The following is an 18,100-nucleotide window of genomic DNA, read 5'->3' as shown; positions in this document are numbered from 1 at the left end:
GTTGCTGGGGAATTATTTCAGAATTCCCACAGGGAGAATTTTGATATCATGTAGAGATTGACTTGGTGTGGGTAAAATAACGCGAAGTTCTGACATCTCTGGTCAGGTGCTTCATACAATCAGAGACCATATAATAGATTATTATACGGTCTCTGGAACAATGTAGCATTACTCTTCTTGCCTTGATTCATGATCTGGAACAGTCAAGACCTCTGCTTGCCATTTAAAGGTTGGATGTGTTACTCGTGACATTTTACACTTTCGCAAGTGAAAATTCACAGTGTGAGTCAAACCAAGGATCACATATATTGTAATCCAGAGTTTTCCGGCTGATGCATCTTGCTAGGTGATGAAAGACTGCGCCATCGGGGCAGGTGATGAAGTACAGGATCACTGAGCCACCGCGGCAGGTGATGAAGTACAGGGTCACTGAGCCACTTGGACAGGTGATGAAGTACAGGTTCACTGAGCCACCGGGGCAGGTGATGAAGTACAGGTTCACTGAGCCACCGGGGCAGGTGATGAAATACAGGGTCACAGAGCCACCAGGGAAGGTGATGAAGTACAGGGTCACTGAGCCACCAGGGCAGGTGATAAAGCACAGGTTCACTGAGCCATTGGTATAGATGATGAAGTACAGGTTCACTGAGCCATTGGTGTAGATTATGAAGTACAGGTTCACTGAGCCATTGGTATAGATGATGAAGTACAGGTTCACTGAGCCACTGGGACAGGTGATGAAGTACAGGTTCACTGAGGCACCAGGGGAGGTGATGAAGTACAGGTTCACTGAGCTATTGGTATAGATGATGAAGTACAGGTTCACTAAGCCACTGGGACAGGTGATGAAGTACAGGTTAACTCAGCCATTGGTATAGATGATGAAGTACAGGTTCACTGAGCCACCGGGGCAGGCGATGAAGTACAGGTTCACAGAGGCACCAGGGCAAGTGATGAAGTACAATTCGGTTTATTCAATAATTCATGAAACACATGCTTTTCTCAGTCGTTATGCTTTTGCGCTCGTGAGGATTTGTTGCTTGCCACTGTACGGGTTATGACGATGTAATATTGAATGAACACATAATTACTTTGATGGTGTTTCTTTGCCCCTGAGTTTAAACATTTTAAACAGGGGTATACGTTTATAATTGATGCAGCATATTTAATAATGCGTATATCAGTGCAAAAGATGCCAGTGTATTAGTTAGTCGATGTCCTTGAATTCAGTGAGCTGGTGAGATGTGTTGCTAGCTCAGTCAGATAAGTAAATCCTTGATGCAACCTTTGGGCCGATATCATCCCAAGCCTCAATATAGGTCAGGCAGCTGACGAAGCAGTCAAAGGGTGATATGTGGTATATAAAAACGCCACACAGAAACATGTTTATTGTTTTCCGTAACACCAAAGCGTTAAAAGGTATCTCTTTCAAAAGGTTTTATGTGTTGACATTTCGAAATTTGATGCATCAGTGACAAAATGATGTCCGGTGCAATTCCCTATCAAAATTATTTCAGGTGAACAATTTACTAGACTTTGTATATGTTTATGACGGGTGCCACCGGTGGGGCAGGATATGCTTACCTTTCGCGAACACCTATATTTCATAGTGATTCATAAACACATGCTCTGTCATTGTATCGCATGGTGATAATCACTGAATTGTCTGGTCCAGACTCGATTTATTTACAAAACAATATCGTACAGCTGTAATACTGCTGAAACAAATATGTGCTCATGATATAGTCCCAATTGTATAATCGCTTTGAGCATGCACATTGATGGACTACAGCGCGATATGAATACACATATATAACAATAATAATTTGGAATGTGGAACGGGGTTTGTCGCATTTATTTGCAAGTAAATGAATTTTCACCTTATTTGAAAGACATAAGCAGGCTATGAACTGGAACACATAATTTCAATTTCCCCGGGCTGACATCCAAACATGATATTAAAAGTGCATTGATATCCCTTATCCGCCAGATTGTAGTGTGATGAGAGCCTGGTTATTCCGCCCTTGTCACCTGACCGCCTCTATGTTGACACTTGCACATTACATTCAAGCTATCTCATATCATTGACGGACACATAGATGCTTGTACGCTCACTGACTCTTCTCATGTCGCTTGATTGTCATGATAACAGTGTCGCGAGAACGCTTTGTCATGATTATCAACATTGTATCGTTTCTAACTCGCATAACTAACTTTCTTCATATCTGTATTTACTTATCGAATGCAGGCATGTTGTAAACATGACCTCAAGACTGTTGCAAGAAATAATGTGTACACATTTTGCAACATGCATTGTTTGCCAATATTACACTGTAATATAATGGGTTTTCGCGACATGTTTAGTGAACTGACTAATGTGAAACTTCCTGATGACTGGAGTTAAAGCTCGTCACGCCAAAGGCCGGGTTCGATTCCACAATATGCGAAGCCGTGATATTTGTGATACATGTAGTCTCACCTTAGGCAAGTGAGTTTCTTCAAAATTGCCTCTGTTCACCCATCAGAAAATGGGTACCCAGTTGGATAAAAGTATTGTGTCTTTAATTGGGTTATCCGGGGTAATAATAATCAGATTCAGATTACAGCGTCCAGTAAGCAACTATAATCAGATAGATACTAGGCGCTATATAAATGAATTATTATTATTATTATTATTTTTACAGATTAAGATGAAAATGCAGCAGAGAGGGTTTGGGTGATCCTGGCACAGGCCGGCTGGTAAGGCTCAGTGTCAGAAGGGCTGTGGAGCACCCGGGCACACCCTGATCTGCGCCAAGAGTGTCTGGGGCTGAGGGTTACGGCGTCGCACCCGTCTGTCCAGGGCATCCCACAGATGTTCGATCGGGTTTAAGTCCGGTGATCTTGAGGGCCAGGGAGCACATTGATGTTGTGGTTCTGGAGGAAGTCCCTAGTGTGACGTGCTGTGTGGGGCCTGGCATTGTCCTGTTGAAACAACTCCTCTGGCGATCAATGATTGGAAGGAGGTGTGGGCGTACGATTTCGTCACAGTACCGTTGAGCAGTCAGGTTGCCCTGGATCATAACCAAATCACTTCTCCTACGGCAGGTGATCGCTCCCCACATCATAACACTGCCCCAGCCGAATCTGTCCACCTGGGGAACGCAAGCGTCGGCGAAACGTTCACGTCGAAGTCTGTACACCCGCATTCCAATAGAAATCATGATTCATCACTGAACCAGTTTCTACGCCAATTCGGTAGGTTCCAGGCCTATACGTTGGTGCACCATTTAACTCGATGTCGACGATGTTGTTGTCGAAGCACAGGGCCAAAATAAGGTCTTCTGGCACGTAAACCAGCCTCTCTCAACCTGTTCCTGACGGTCTGTGCAGACAGCCTCCTCAATCCGGGTATTTGTCGAGCGGTATTTATCTACCTTCCCTAGATAATGCCTGGTGTCCGTTAGATATTTGAAGAAAATCCAGTTCTTTAGGTATCTTGCTGACATGGGTAAAACGTTAAGGGTGAAATGAAGGTCAAGGTCACCAAAACTGATTGAGACCTTCCTCATACTGTGATGAGCCTATACTAGGTACCACATAAGAAAAGAACCTAGTCAAAGGTTCTTAAGATATTCCAATTCGTACGTACGCACGTATGTACGGACGGAGCCAAATATTATAACCCGCTCTTCGCGCTAAACGCGCGGCGGGCCATAACAATCTTTTGTGGAGTCATCAAATGTCACGCTTGTCCTGTAAATTGACATGAACACCAAATTGGTTTAGTCATATGTATTGTCAATACATTGAACATGCCATATTAAGTGATTGTACAAGTTTCAGTAAAATGCTCAAGATTAGATCGTTTTGGCACTGTAAGTAAAATAACTTTGTGTCAGCATTTACTTTGTGTCAACAAAAATCTTAGAATTACAACTGATGGATGCAGAACAAACAATACTTGTCTTGCAAATTGAAATGAACACCAACTTGGTTTGGTCATATTTATTGTCTTTTTTATATTTATTTACACAAAGAGTACAAATGCATGCCCATATAAGGGTATGTGACTAGCAGACTGTTGGCTGAGGATGCTCATGATACACAGCTGTCTACACATCAGCTATGAATTATACATGTGTACATACATGCACCAGGAAATATACACAGTAACACACGGTCAGACAGGAAGTATACCTGTCATAACACATTACCAGCTGATATACATGTACAATGGAATCAATGTGCAACATTGTTCTTTAGGAGGATATTTCTTTGGCACATTTCTTTTTATTTGGTAACATTACCCTAGGGACATTTGACTCATAATATAATGAGTAGCAATCTATGCAATACATTTCACTCCGTAGTAATTATCAGTACTTATTTATTGTCAATACATTGAACATGCCATATTTAGTGGTTGTACATGTAGCAGTAAAATGCTCAAGATTAGATCATTTTGGCGCTGTAAAGAAAGTAACTTTGTGTCAGCACTTAAATCTAAGGCAGGCACATCACAGCAATGCGTAAACCTGCACCATGGCTTCTTAAAACAAATTATAAACAGGTAGATATACATCTTGACATTTCTGTTGATGCACTGTCATGTACAGTTTCAAATATATCAAAAATTGATATAGGTCATGCTGTTCTGTTCGAGGACAGGTAGTATAACCAGGAAACAGTTCCAACAGTTCAAAACAAACTCGAAGCTTCCAATCTTTTAATCCATAAATGTTGACTGTTTGTTTACAGTAAAGTTTGCAATGTACCAGGAATTGTTTGTAGAGAGTGTGGTAAAAAATTATGGTGGAGCAATGAACGCATAAGGAAAAACGTTGATTAGACCTTGCATATTGGAAGCGGTAATAACTCGTTTCGTTTTACGGTGTACAAAAGGAGATAGCTCAGCGGTAAATTAAATGAACACCCACAAAAGACAGAGAGAGGGAGACAACTCTAACTTGACTAGAGCCCTTGTTGAAGTACTACAATTATTATCAATTTAATGTAACAAAACACATGCTGTAGGTACAATTTCAAATATATCAAAAATGAACAATGGTCATGCTAGGTATAAAGGTATGATTATAACCCAAATAAAGAATAATTTAATCCATAGACATTATACACATGCATTATTAGTTGTATCACCATTGCATCTAGTTTTGTGACACTAATGACTAGAGAGCATTACCGTAAGTAAAATATGATTAAAGTATGGTCCACATAAATACTGTTGATAACTAATGACAAGATATTTTATCAGCTCCTGAATAACTGATTAGTGCTATCACCAGAAAGATGACTTCATGAATTATCATGTCTGAGACTATCAACGTGGTGGGGTAGCTTGTTGGTTAATGCGTTTACTCGTCACGCCGAAGATTTAGGTTCAATTTCGCACATGGGCACAATGTGTGAAGCCTATTTCTGGTGTCCCCACCGTGATTATTGCTGGAATATTGCTAAAAGCCGCGTAAAACAACACTCACTCACTCACTCACTGAGACTATCCAACAACAGATGGTTCTCTAAAACAAACTGTTTTTATGGTAACAATCCATTTCAAATACGATATATCATAAACTCGTGTAGGTTAATAAAACAAGCATTATTGATTGACTTCAACAATCCTATCTATTGACTAGGAGAAGTGAAATATGTCTACAGCATTGTCTGAACACCTGGCTTGTCCCTTTCTCGGCACTCCTCCCTCGTAACAATTAGTGAACTGCGTCAATATTTTAATGAGAGTTTGTTCTAAAACTTCTTCTTGTGGACGTAAATTCTGCAAAAACATCACAGAGTTGGTCTGATGTTTTGACTATGATCAGCGTTTCACTTGAGCATTTTATGTTTATTAGTTAATCAAAAACATTTTATACTTGGGATGTTAACACAATTCTGAGACAACCTGCTCTACTTAAAACAATGACTGTAGAGTTAGTTATGTTTACTCCCACGGCCCCCACACTCCTCCATGTAGTTTGGGGTCACACTTGGGGTCAGATCAGGGTACCTGGGGGTACTGCTGTTTTCTGGTAGTACTCTAGTCGGTCCAGGAGCTTCTTAACAATGTCTGATTGTGATGCTGACAAGTCATTGTGTTCATTTGGGTCCTTTGCGATGTCAAACAGCCATAGGTTCTTCTCCTCCTTATCATCCGTGTCCACAACCGTCTCCTTTGCTGAGATGTGGCGGCGGAATCCAGCCTGCTTTCCTGAGGGTGGAAGAAGACTGTGTGGACTAATAAAACAAGGACTTCTGTGTAAAGGTCCCTTTATTCGAACTACGAGAATGGTAGCCATTACACAGGAGCCAAGGGAGATCACTCTACTGGCATACTTTTTACATTGATGCTACTTGTTAAGAGTATAAATGCTTATATTGATCCTTTGTTAGTTATTATCTTAAGTACAGGAACATTTCATCACAGAAGTCATACATAAACTTTTATTTCATCAGTTTTAAAGCGCTGGAACTGTCTTCCTGAGGTAAGGGAGGTAACTGTCTACAAACGTCCACCCTTGTCAAACTAGCCTGGAATTTCACACACCTCAACCATAGCCTAACCATATCCCTCTTGGCCAATCGGATTCCTTTCTTCATATTACTTACCAAAGTAAATAAAATGGTGGCACTGCACAAAACAGTATGTTCATTAATCAAGATTGTAATAAAAAGTGTCCTACCTCACAAAGAGCATTAAATTACTACAGCACCTTGACTAAAATCATGTGTACCCTTTGTCAAGTGTCAAAACAAAACAAGTACTAAAATCTGTACTTTATTGAGAAACTGTAATACCAAATAAAACAAATGTTACATTTGACCACTTTCTAAATGGCATTGTGTATCCGTACTCTGACACCCGTCACCAGCTACAGTATTAATTGAGTGAGTTTAGTTTTACGCCGCTTTTAGCAGTATTCCAGTAATATCACAGCAGGAGACAGTAGAAATGGACTTCACACATTGTGATTATGTGGGGAATCGAACCTGATCTTTGGCGTGATGAGCGAACACTAGGCTCGCCTACCACCCTACAGTATTAAGCAGTGAGTGTCCACAAACCTGGACTTCCTGTGATGAGCTTCCAGTCTCCGACTCGTATAGCTGCTCTGATCCGCGTGTCGAAGGTGTTGTTAAAAAGCTTAGCTCCCTTGGGTTGTGTCAAGATGTCAATGTTGTGTAGGAGCTCCTTCCTCGGACTGGCTCCACCTTCACTGGAACAATGGCAAATTGATGTAAGAATTTCCCTTGTTGTGTAAGCAAGTAAACATTGCTGTCATTGTGACATATACTACTGAAGAGACCTCCTTTTTCCAAACATATAAATTGTAAGCAAAGGTTTCAAATTCATACTTCATAGATGGGAAATTTACGCTAACATGTCTAAATTCAACACAGAAATGTAAATCATTTGAACAAGTCAAACCATCAAACAACACACAAACACTCAGCACGTCTCAACATTGAAACAGCTTATATGACCTTTGATTGAATGACAATATTAAAATTAAGAAATATTTTATCTTCAAAACAAATCTAATTGGAGCCTAGAACAATCCGTATTTTCAGGGGCTGTGAGGCAATTTGGACTTCAAGCCAATTGATCCTAGCCTTGAGCAGGTTTTGTATTTAATTTATTCTCAAGGCTTTGGGAGATATATTTTCTCTGCTATTGTTGTTGTTGATGATGATGATGATGATGATGATGATGATGATTTGGATAGTTTGCATGTGCTTCCCGACAATATGCATATTTCGCATAATTTTCAAACTCTACATAAATACTAGCATACCTGATGGTCTTCCATTGGTCAAATCCATCCAGAGGCTTTGTTCCATTGGTGTTCCTGCCAGCCACACCCACCAATGTTGGGAACCAATCAGAGACATGGATCAGTTGATTATTGACAGTTCCTTTGTTCTTCAGCATATCACCATACACAAACCCACACCATGGAATCCCTTCCCATAACGACGCCTTCCACCCCTTAGTGGCCAGTTGTTTCCCCTGCATGGATCTGACCGCCATTGTCTGAAACACGAGTACTTTGTCAGGACAGTCATGAATAATTAGTAGACTCCGCATAATTCTACAACATTCTCAAATACAAAACTTCTAGTCTTCAAGCTTAAATAAACCCACAATAAACCTATGCTTGTCATAAAACTAACGTGATGATCGAGGTGTGTTGGGGAAAGGGGTTTAGGCTCTCTAACTTCGTTGTCACATGTCATTGTATCCCATTGTATGAGATCGATGCTCATAGTGTTGATCACTAGATTGTCTGGTTCTAGATTGTTCTGACTCGATTATTTACAGACCGCTACCATACAGCTTGAATATTGTGGAGGGCAGTATTAAGCAACAAACAAAAAAAAGTCAAACTTAAAGGTCACATGCAACGTAAAACACAACTTTGCAGATTCTGATACCTTTCGGTTTGGACAAATCATCAAAATGCACATTCAAACCGCGCGAAATCGGAGTTCAAACGACTTCTAATTTTCCCCAGCGATTGGGGAAAAAGTGGTTTTAACAGCTGGGCTGCGCTCATAGCACTTGCGCAGTGAAATAGGTTCGCGCAGCTTGGAAGCGGGTTATCCGGATTATAAGGTCGTGAACAGGAGTAGTCTAATCAAAACAAATAGTAAAATGATCTGCTCATTACATAAAAGAACCTTGTTAGGATCTAGATCTACTCAGCTATGTGTCATACAGTGAGGCATGGGACATTTCAAGACGGAAAACCTTCGCTGGCGGTGAATACTCAGTGAAGGCTTTGGTGTGGAGCTATTTTCTAATGTTTTGTTGATATTTCACAGGCGCGAGCTTTTATATGTTATGACAGTAGATTACCGATTTAACTGTTTATATCATTTCATTTGTCTATTTCACCACACGTTCTTCTTACCGAGTCACTTTCTCAGTTCGATACTTAAAAGCAATGTCATTGTTTAGCGTTGACAGAATTTCTAACTGTGATATAGATATGTCGTTGTCACAGACAAAACTCAATGTCTGTTTTATTGACACCTATGTGTCTGCCTCCCTGTCTGCTAATGACAATATTCAATACACAACTTCGATCACTGACCACATGCAATTTGAACTTAACACCTATCTGGCTATACACCATAAATAAACGTATTGATTTATGACCCGAGTTCGGTCTCTGTCACATTATGTAATTACACAGACAGGCAGGTGTGTGATACTTGTACACCTGACATGCTATGATGTCTGTTGATTGGAAAATGTTATCCACAAAAATGAGCATGTATTTACAAAACCCAACATCTCTATATATACATACACAATGAGCTGTGAGGGCATCGGCAATGAACCAGCCGTTACACTTGAGTGTACACCCACCCGCTCTGACTGGGTTCGGTATCCCGGCTGCTTCGTTTCTTGGGAAGTGAACGCAAGTACAAAACATTGCACTTTTGATTCAAGATTGTACGCTTATAATTTTGTTTATATGTTTTTCATAATCAGCAATGTATATTATATGTCATGAATAAGTGATAATTGTGTTTTAATTATGTTTGATTTTGCATCTGACCTTTACCCATAGCCCGTGAAAATCTTTTCTAGCTAATCTTACTGACCTACTTTAATCTGACCTACTTAAGCCAGAATGGAAGAGAAGTTTTATGAGACTTGAGGGAAATTTAGCTAGACCTTACTCAGAGGTCAAGCATTCAGTCCAAGTCCTGACGTAGATTACAGTAGAAATTCCAAGTTTGAATATAAACTAGTACCTCAGAATTTACTTACCTGTGGAGAAGACAATGAGGGTATTCTCCAGCTGGCCAGTAGCACTTGAGAGCTGCAGTGATGTTTCCGATCCCCTCGTCCATACATGCAGTCATCCCTTGAAGTTGAAAACATGTAAACGATAATCATCTGGGCCCCATTGCACAATGTGATCGTAATAGCTATGATGATCATAAGTCGATGCTGAGGTATGTGTGTTACAATCACTTTACCTCCAAGATCGTTTCGTGGAACTGGGCCCTGTATGGTTGTTTTTGTCGACAGCCGGACCATGTGAATAAGAACACACATGGGGTGTCATTCTTGATTTCGACGGTTTTCAAGAAGGTCGATAAATCACTGTAAACCATTAATTTTGATAATCATCTTGCATCACACAGTTGTTAGTGTTTGTTTCTAGACAGTTTTTGTTTGAAAACGAAAATCGTACACATGCAATTTCACGTCATACACCAATCATATTTCAAGAGCGATTACTGTAATAACAACTATGGTCATAAAGAGTGCAAGTGGTGATGGACTCTCAAAACATTCACTATTATCATATGAAGATTGGCTGACTAAATTATAAAATGAAGTATCACTAATTTTCAATTATAAGAGGTAAGTTTGTCCAACAAACACTGCTTACCTACAGCAAAATGTTCAATATTTTGTCAGATTAACTCTTTTCCTAATGGTGAAGCATACTGCCGATCAAGGAAAGTTAGACAATTACAAGTCATGATATAGCAGACATATTGGTAAAACAGATTAGCACCCAAGTCACTCTGTGTGAGGAGAAAGAGGCCATACACTGGACTACCTACTGACTATGTCAGGTTTAACAGTGACTATATTACAGGCAAAAGTGCGCCTGTTCAAGTCTTTGATGTGGCTGTACGGATTCAAATATTTCCTGGGACCTGCAGAGGTCCGTGCGTGAACTGATAGGCGAGGTACAGGAAAAATGGCTGCGAACAAGAAACAAAAACATGATGAGCCTACAAGAAACTTACCACTGTCAAAGCAGTGGGTGAGTTCAAATTTAACATCACATGAGCTATAAGCCTATTTTAGCTATGAGACCAAGTTAACACATGTACACAAGTATTGTATATACACAAAGTCACACTTGAAAGCAAATTTTATTTAAAAAATTATAATTAAAACATGTACTATAACAATATCATTTATGTTTTTGGTTGTTGTACCACATTTGATGGCCATCCTCTAAACAGTCTTCAAGGATGACACATGGGCCACATCGTGCACATGTCCTTGGTGATTTCTCACGTCAAGGGGATACAGCAACCCTACCTTGGACCACCAGGAGTCCAGATTCCAAATCCCATAAAGCATGTTTGGAACATTATGAGATCCTCCAATACAAATCTGAATGTATTACAACAAGCCCTCCATGAAGAATAGAATACCAAACCACAATGTCAAATTAAATGTCTGATATAGTCAATGAGAAGGGTCTGGGATATTGAAAATATTGGGTGTTGCGATACTTTTTTCCATGTGTATACTATGAGATGCCAGCAAAATATGCTTGACTATGGGCCTTTTATCACAAGTGAAGCTCCAGTCACAGTTAAAGGCAATCAAGTTAGTGTGTGCAGCAAAACTGGCTGACAAAGTCACCACACATACACTGACGTTAATTTCAAGATTTAAACTGAAATTGAAATGAAATGAAACATTCTCGATGGAACTTGCACCTACTTTGGACTCATCATGATCCTTGATCACACTGATAGCCCTCTCCGTAAACAGATACGTTGAATAGTGGCCGGTCTCATTGAAAACTGGGGTTGTATTGTTATGTAGGTCAAGGCCACAATACATATAATTGGCATCGTGGTTGTCGCAACGATTGTGTGTGAAGTAGTCCTCGCTGCCAGTCAGGTAGCCTGCAAGTTGTTAAGAGTAAGTATACATAGGGGTAAGTAAAATTAAAAGGTGATGTTTAGTAAATGAATCTATATACTAAATACATGTTGTAATATGTTTAGACAAGTTATGAGTGAGTGAGGGTTGACACAGCTTTAGGCAATATTCCAGCAATAGCATTGCACCATGTGGAGAATTGAAACCGGGTCTTTGGCTTGACGAGCGATGCATTATAACCACTGTGCTACCCTATGCTCCCTACAGTGACATACATGTCCATCACTAGCCACTGCTACAGTGACATACATATCCATCACTAGCCACTGCTACAGTGACATACATATCCATCACTAGCCACTGCTACAGTGATGTACATATCCATCACTAGCCACTACTACAGTGACATACATATCCATCACTAGCCACTACTACAGTCACATACATATCCATCACTAGCCACTGCTACAGTGACATACATATCCATCACTAGCCACTGCTACAGTCACATACATATCCATCACTAGCCACTGCTACAGTGACATACATATCCATCACTAGCCACTGCTACAGTGACATACATATCCATTACTAGCCACTGCTACAGTCACATACATATCCATCACTAGCCACTGCTACAGTCACATACATATCCATTACTAGCCACTGCTACAGTGACATACATATCCATCACTAGCCACTGCTACAGTGATGTACATATCCATCACTAGCCACTACTACAGTGACATACATATCCATCACTAGCCACTGCTACAGTGACATACATATCCATCACTAGCCACTGCTACAGTGACATACATATCCATTACTAGCCACTGCCACAGTGACATACATATCCATCACTAGCCACTGCTACAGTGACATACATATCCATCACTAGCCACTGCTACAGTGACATACATATCCATCACTAGCCACTGCTACAGTGACATACATATCCATTACTAGCCACTGCTACAGTGACATACATATCCATCACTAGCCACTGCCACAGTGACATACATATCCATCACTAGCCACTGCTACAGTGACATACATATCCATTACTAGCCACTACTACAGTGACATACATATCCATCACTAGCCACTGCCACAGTGACATATATATCCATCAATAGCCACTGCTACAGTGACATACATATCCATCACTAGCCACTGCTACAGTGACATACATATCCATTACTAGCCACTACTACAGTGACATACATATCCATCACTAGCCACTGCCACAGTGACATATATATCCATCAATAGCCACTGCTACAGTGACATACATATCCATCACTAGCCACTGCTACGGTGACATACATATCCATCCCTAGCCACTGCTACAGTGACATACATATCCATTTCTAGCCACTGCTACAGTGACATACATATCCATCACTAGCCACTGCCACAGTTTAGACCATGGAAACTCTATTATTAGAATTGGTCTTCATCTACCTAGGCTTTTATTACAGCATCTAACGGAATTAGGTCGCTGGCTTGGTTAACACGCCACCATTTTCGTGTTCATATTGTATATAATAAATGTTCATGATGTCAATCACAGGATTGTCTAGTCCACACTATATATTACAGGAATATTTACAGGCTGCCATGATATAGCTGGAATATTGCTGAGTGCCACAAACAAAAAAACAAACAACACACATTTTCAGTTGACATCTTTCCTTACCATAGTATGAATCAAATCCCCGATTGGTAGGCAGGTAGCCATCTTTGTAGAAACCCAGATGCCATTTGCCGACAGCGTGGGTGGAGTAGCCGGCCTGTTTGATCTTGTCTGCTACTGTGGGGCTGTCTAGCGGGAGGCCATTGGGCTGAACGGCCCAGATGATACCGTGTTGTAAACCTGTGTGAATCTGAAAACATGACTAAAGTCATGAACACACATGCCATTTAGAAAGTGGTCAAATGTAACACATGTTATATCATTATATTATTTTAAACACTTTCTCAGTAAAGTACAGATTCTAGTTCTTTTGTTGGGTTGAGTCCAGTGAGCAAAATAGTTTCCAGATGTTGCTAGCCAGTCGGGCTAGCTATGCTTGAAAGTTACTTGCCCATAAAATAATTCACTAGCCCGAAATTTGAATATAGACACAGGTTTCATCATTAAGCTGCTAATATGATGAACATATTTATCAGGCCATCATTTTGCATGATTTTAAAGTGTGTTATAACTGAACAAGTCGGAGCGAGTGATATAGTTACAAAATGACCCACATGAAAATTCACACAGCCAGCCGGGCCAGTGATTGAGGAGGTTTACTGGCCTGACTGAATTTTGACTAGCCACAGGCTAGTGGGTCAGTGGCTAAGTCACACACTGTTTGAGTCCCATCCGGGATTCGAACCAAGACCATCAGAGTCAGGCATCTAATCACCAGCTCACAAAGTCAGCCACCTAATCACTCAGCCACCGGGGATCCTAAGTGGACGTCAGACAACTACAGCTTGTGGAGTGGACTGATTGTTGTGCCTATCGTTGAAAATTTGGAAAGCGACTACTGGGACAGAAATATTGCAGTTGAACATGAAATAGAAAAAGTGGTAATTGAAGTGTTGTTTTCCGGGACAGGTTGTGTAACGAATCTATGTATGCATGCTTTGCACGGATGCAACATTGATAACATTCTCTGCACCCCTATAAAATGAAGATAACCCGATCTGCCGTTTGTGCCATTTGACCTCCCGGTCATGCATATGTAGAGTAGCTCAGATCAAGCTGAACAAGCTGTAGTAGTCTAGACCACGGACTTTGTGTACCCCTCTGATAAGTGTAAATTGTCACGGCTCCCTGCAGAAAGGCTGGGCAGTGGGGAAAATAATGTGGTTCAGTGACTGTGAGACAGACTAATTAAATCTATTCTCACCAATGGGCTAGAAGAATGTATACATAAGACACTCTAAGAGTTATACAACAGATGATACAATCGAAATTCTGTAGAGATATTTAGCTTATGTAATTTAATTCAGAGAAGTTATGACCAGGAGTATTGTAGATAACAGTTTCTTAATTAAGTATATTGATACATAGTGTTTCTGGGCTACTTGTTCCTTCATCAGGTGAATGACAAGAATACCTTGGTATGTAAATATCCCTTTATCTGTGTTCAATTAAAAGGGTGGAGGTGGAAGCTGGTGTTGGGGGAAGGAACACCCAAATATATTGAATGTTGGGAAGGGTAAAAAATACACATTTGGGGTGGAGGATGGGGTTGGCGAATCTGATTTTGCATTTTTTAAAATGACAAGCATTGGGGGCAGGGTGGCGGTGGGGTGGGGCCTTATTCATCAATGCACCAAAAACATCTAAACCATCTGTCAGTTAAGTCCACGGGAGTGAATGAATGACAGGTTGTAGAATACATAGTTTATAACTGGTAAGGGGTAGGACTGACTCACCTGGTACCTCCCTGACATGAACTGGGACCGTGTCGGGGTACAGATAGGCTGGACATAGTAGTATTCCAGCTTCACGCCTGCCGCGGCTAACTTGTCAAGATTTGGTGTTTTATCTCCGACTCATGGTACCCGATATCATGGAATCCGTAATCGTCAGCGAGGATGAAAATAATGTTCAAGCGACTTGACTTCGCTGACAAAACAGTGCAACATGCACATAATAACAAGAACTCTCAAGTTCCTAAATATCGACTGAAGACATTTGGCTCCAGATCCTTCTCCAGCACTGCCCCTATCCCTCTGGAACTCACTTCCATCAGAGTTGAAACTGTGTCCAACTTTGAGAAATTCAAATCAAGACTAAAGACCCATATGTTCTCCAAGTATCATAGTGACATTTTAACTCCACCTCAACACTCCCTTTTTATCTTTATACTTTCCCATTGTAGCGCCTTGAGCAGGGCATATCTCTGTCTGGATTGCGCGCATTATAAATGCACATTTATTATTTATTATTATTAAGATGCATGGCTGTCACGAAACTGCTGAAGATCCAGATGTGTCGAACGCCTACATTTCGGAGCAGGTCACTGGTGATCATGTGACAATGTTTGATCATGTGACTTGTGCGAACTCCTCAACAGTGCTGCTCCATTTACTATGTTGTGATAGCTATGGTAACCGCGGGACAATAAGTTCATAAACCTACAGTCTTCTATTCTCCCTGGATTAACAAACATTACATGTATTTCCTGTAAATAATCGAGTAATGACCAGACAATCCAGTGATCAACAGCCTGGGGCCGTATTTATAAAAATTCTAAGAATTAAAAGGAACTGTGAGCCAGGGTGAAAGTGCTCTTCACGCAACCGCTTGGCTTCTTGTAACGACACATATACTATTCCAAAAAAGAAACGCATAACCCAGAAATCTGTTGCGAAAATGTTGTATTTTCAAACATGTATAACTCGTCCACAAAATAGACTTTAGTGCATGAATTTTTACATCAGTTTAGAAGAAGGTAATATCTATACAACCGAGTGGATAATTTTAGATAACGGAGACGTTGAGCGCGATGGTGACCACCTAGCATGGTCCCGACGTCGGGTCTCCTGACTCTCAGTCCAATCTCTCTCAACCTGTTCAGTACAGTTTGACCGGATATCCTCCGAAGTCCAGGCACCCTGGCTGCTGTGCTCTCACCCGTGGCAGTACGACCACGCAAATGTAGTACCCGGATGTACCGATCCTGGCCTGCAGTGGTGACTCGAGGTCTGATTCTGTACGGGGACGGTCATTTGTTATATCTGTTTGGTTGTAACGAGCTGCAAGCAGTGATAGCGTGCTCAGATTAACATCTCAGACGCCTGGCAACAGAAAACTGGTAATCTCCAGTGTGCATTCTTTCAATGGCGATGTTCCGTGTCGCAGCGTCAAGACGTGGCGTAGTGATTTGACCTAGAAACTCCTTCAAAACGAATGCAGGTTTCCGAAAGTAATCTGGAGTTTCATAGCCAGACAGTGCATGCTCTTTGCTGCACAATTTCAACTGGAAGGTGATTTCTGTTGCATTGTGGCGATGCCTTTTTCTTGTGAGAAATCTCATCAAAATCAACATTTTCAGGTAAAGTCGATTTATCACTTGTGCAATAGTGTAAAATCATGTTATCAACACTTTGTTACATATTTTGACAATTGTTTGAACACAATTGGTAATTAATCGATTTTTAGAAATAAAAAACGACTATGCGTTTCTCTTTTGGGATAGTATATTAGGTGAACTGAACTCACTAACTCTCTGGGCCAGACTACACTGGAATATTCCGGAATAGGCCTAGACATTTCCAAAGCAGTCTTTTCTCCCAAACCAGGGATAATCTACAGCAATCCGTCTTCTATTCTCCCTGCCTAAACTAAACGTAGTACTCAGTACACAATTGCCTCCCACAGAATCTTAACAGAAACAAATTAATGCAAATATACACATGGAAATAATATTGCAACACCTATGATTTTTAACTCACATATAACGTTTATATTCATATCATAGTTTTGTTTGTACGATTATGTAGACCCTTCAGGTGTACCATACGTTACTTGTAGATATGCTAGGGAAAACTCCATTTGAATCCGTCATTAAACAAATATAATTTTTCAGAAAACTGATCTTACTGCTTGAAAATCAATTGACTTCGTTGAACATTAGCAAATATGGGGTCTCCTCAACTGGCAATTGCTCATGTCCCTGAGGGCAATTGCAAGAGATTGTCATCCTTAATCCACCAGCCGATTGGCCGGAAAACATCAGCAAACCATGTGACGATCAGACACAATCTGATTGGACCTCTTAGACAGGGTTTTGCTGTCAATGACCATCCTCTGATCTCAAGGTCAGTCATTATGGACGACAATGCTTAGTCACACCGTGTACATGTTTGAGGCATGAGGGGTCACAGAGATCTTCCAGTAAAACATATTGATGGAATGAAACAAGCCTTCCATTTAAGAATGAAACGCAATGCCCCAACGTCAAACTCAACGTCTGATAATGTCAATGAGGAAAAGGGTCAGTGATGTTATTGCAGTTGGAGGAGGTTACTCAAAATATTGACACTGTTCTCGGCTATTATTGATACTTATGTAATTTCTTGAGGATCGTATGTCATAATCTTGAAAATGACCCCACTTATTAATCTTTGAAACATTTCCTGTATTGTTGTTACAAATCGTCATTTGAGCCTTGACTGAAGTCTGTGACGTCATGGTATTCTGACCTCATAATGCAGTGATGACGAAGACACACTCTGGCACAATGGTGACTAAACAACCTATGCGGGCCGCATGGAACTCTGGGTAGGAGAGTGATTACGAAGGATGTATATCATTCCTTTCAATCCTGATTTTGTTCACGGTACAGTTTCAATTTTATTTTAAGATATTCCATTGTCATTCTAGAATTGTGAAAACTGGGGAAAATGACCAACGAAAATCTCTGTTTTCGACACATT

The 18,100-nt window shown here is 40.6% G+C and overlaps 1 pseudogene; it reads right to left on the bottom strand.

The window, feature by feature from the left end:
- Positions 1-5,941: 5,941 nt before the first annotated feature.
- Positions 5,942-15,692, bottom strand: LOC124287864 (annotated as a pseudogene).
- Between the last annotated feature and the right edge of the window lie 2,408 nt (positions 15,693-18,100).

This window comes from Haliotis rubra, unplaced genomic scaffold, assembly GCF_003918875.1.
Source record: "Haliotis rubra isolate DU_JTF1 unplaced genomic scaffold, ASM391887v1 Scf407, whole genome shotgun sequence".
NCBI lineage: Eukaryota > Metazoa > Mollusca > Gastropoda > Lepetellida > Haliotidae > Haliotis > Haliotis rubra.
This window is presented reverse-complemented; position numbering and strand designations above follow the sequence as displayed.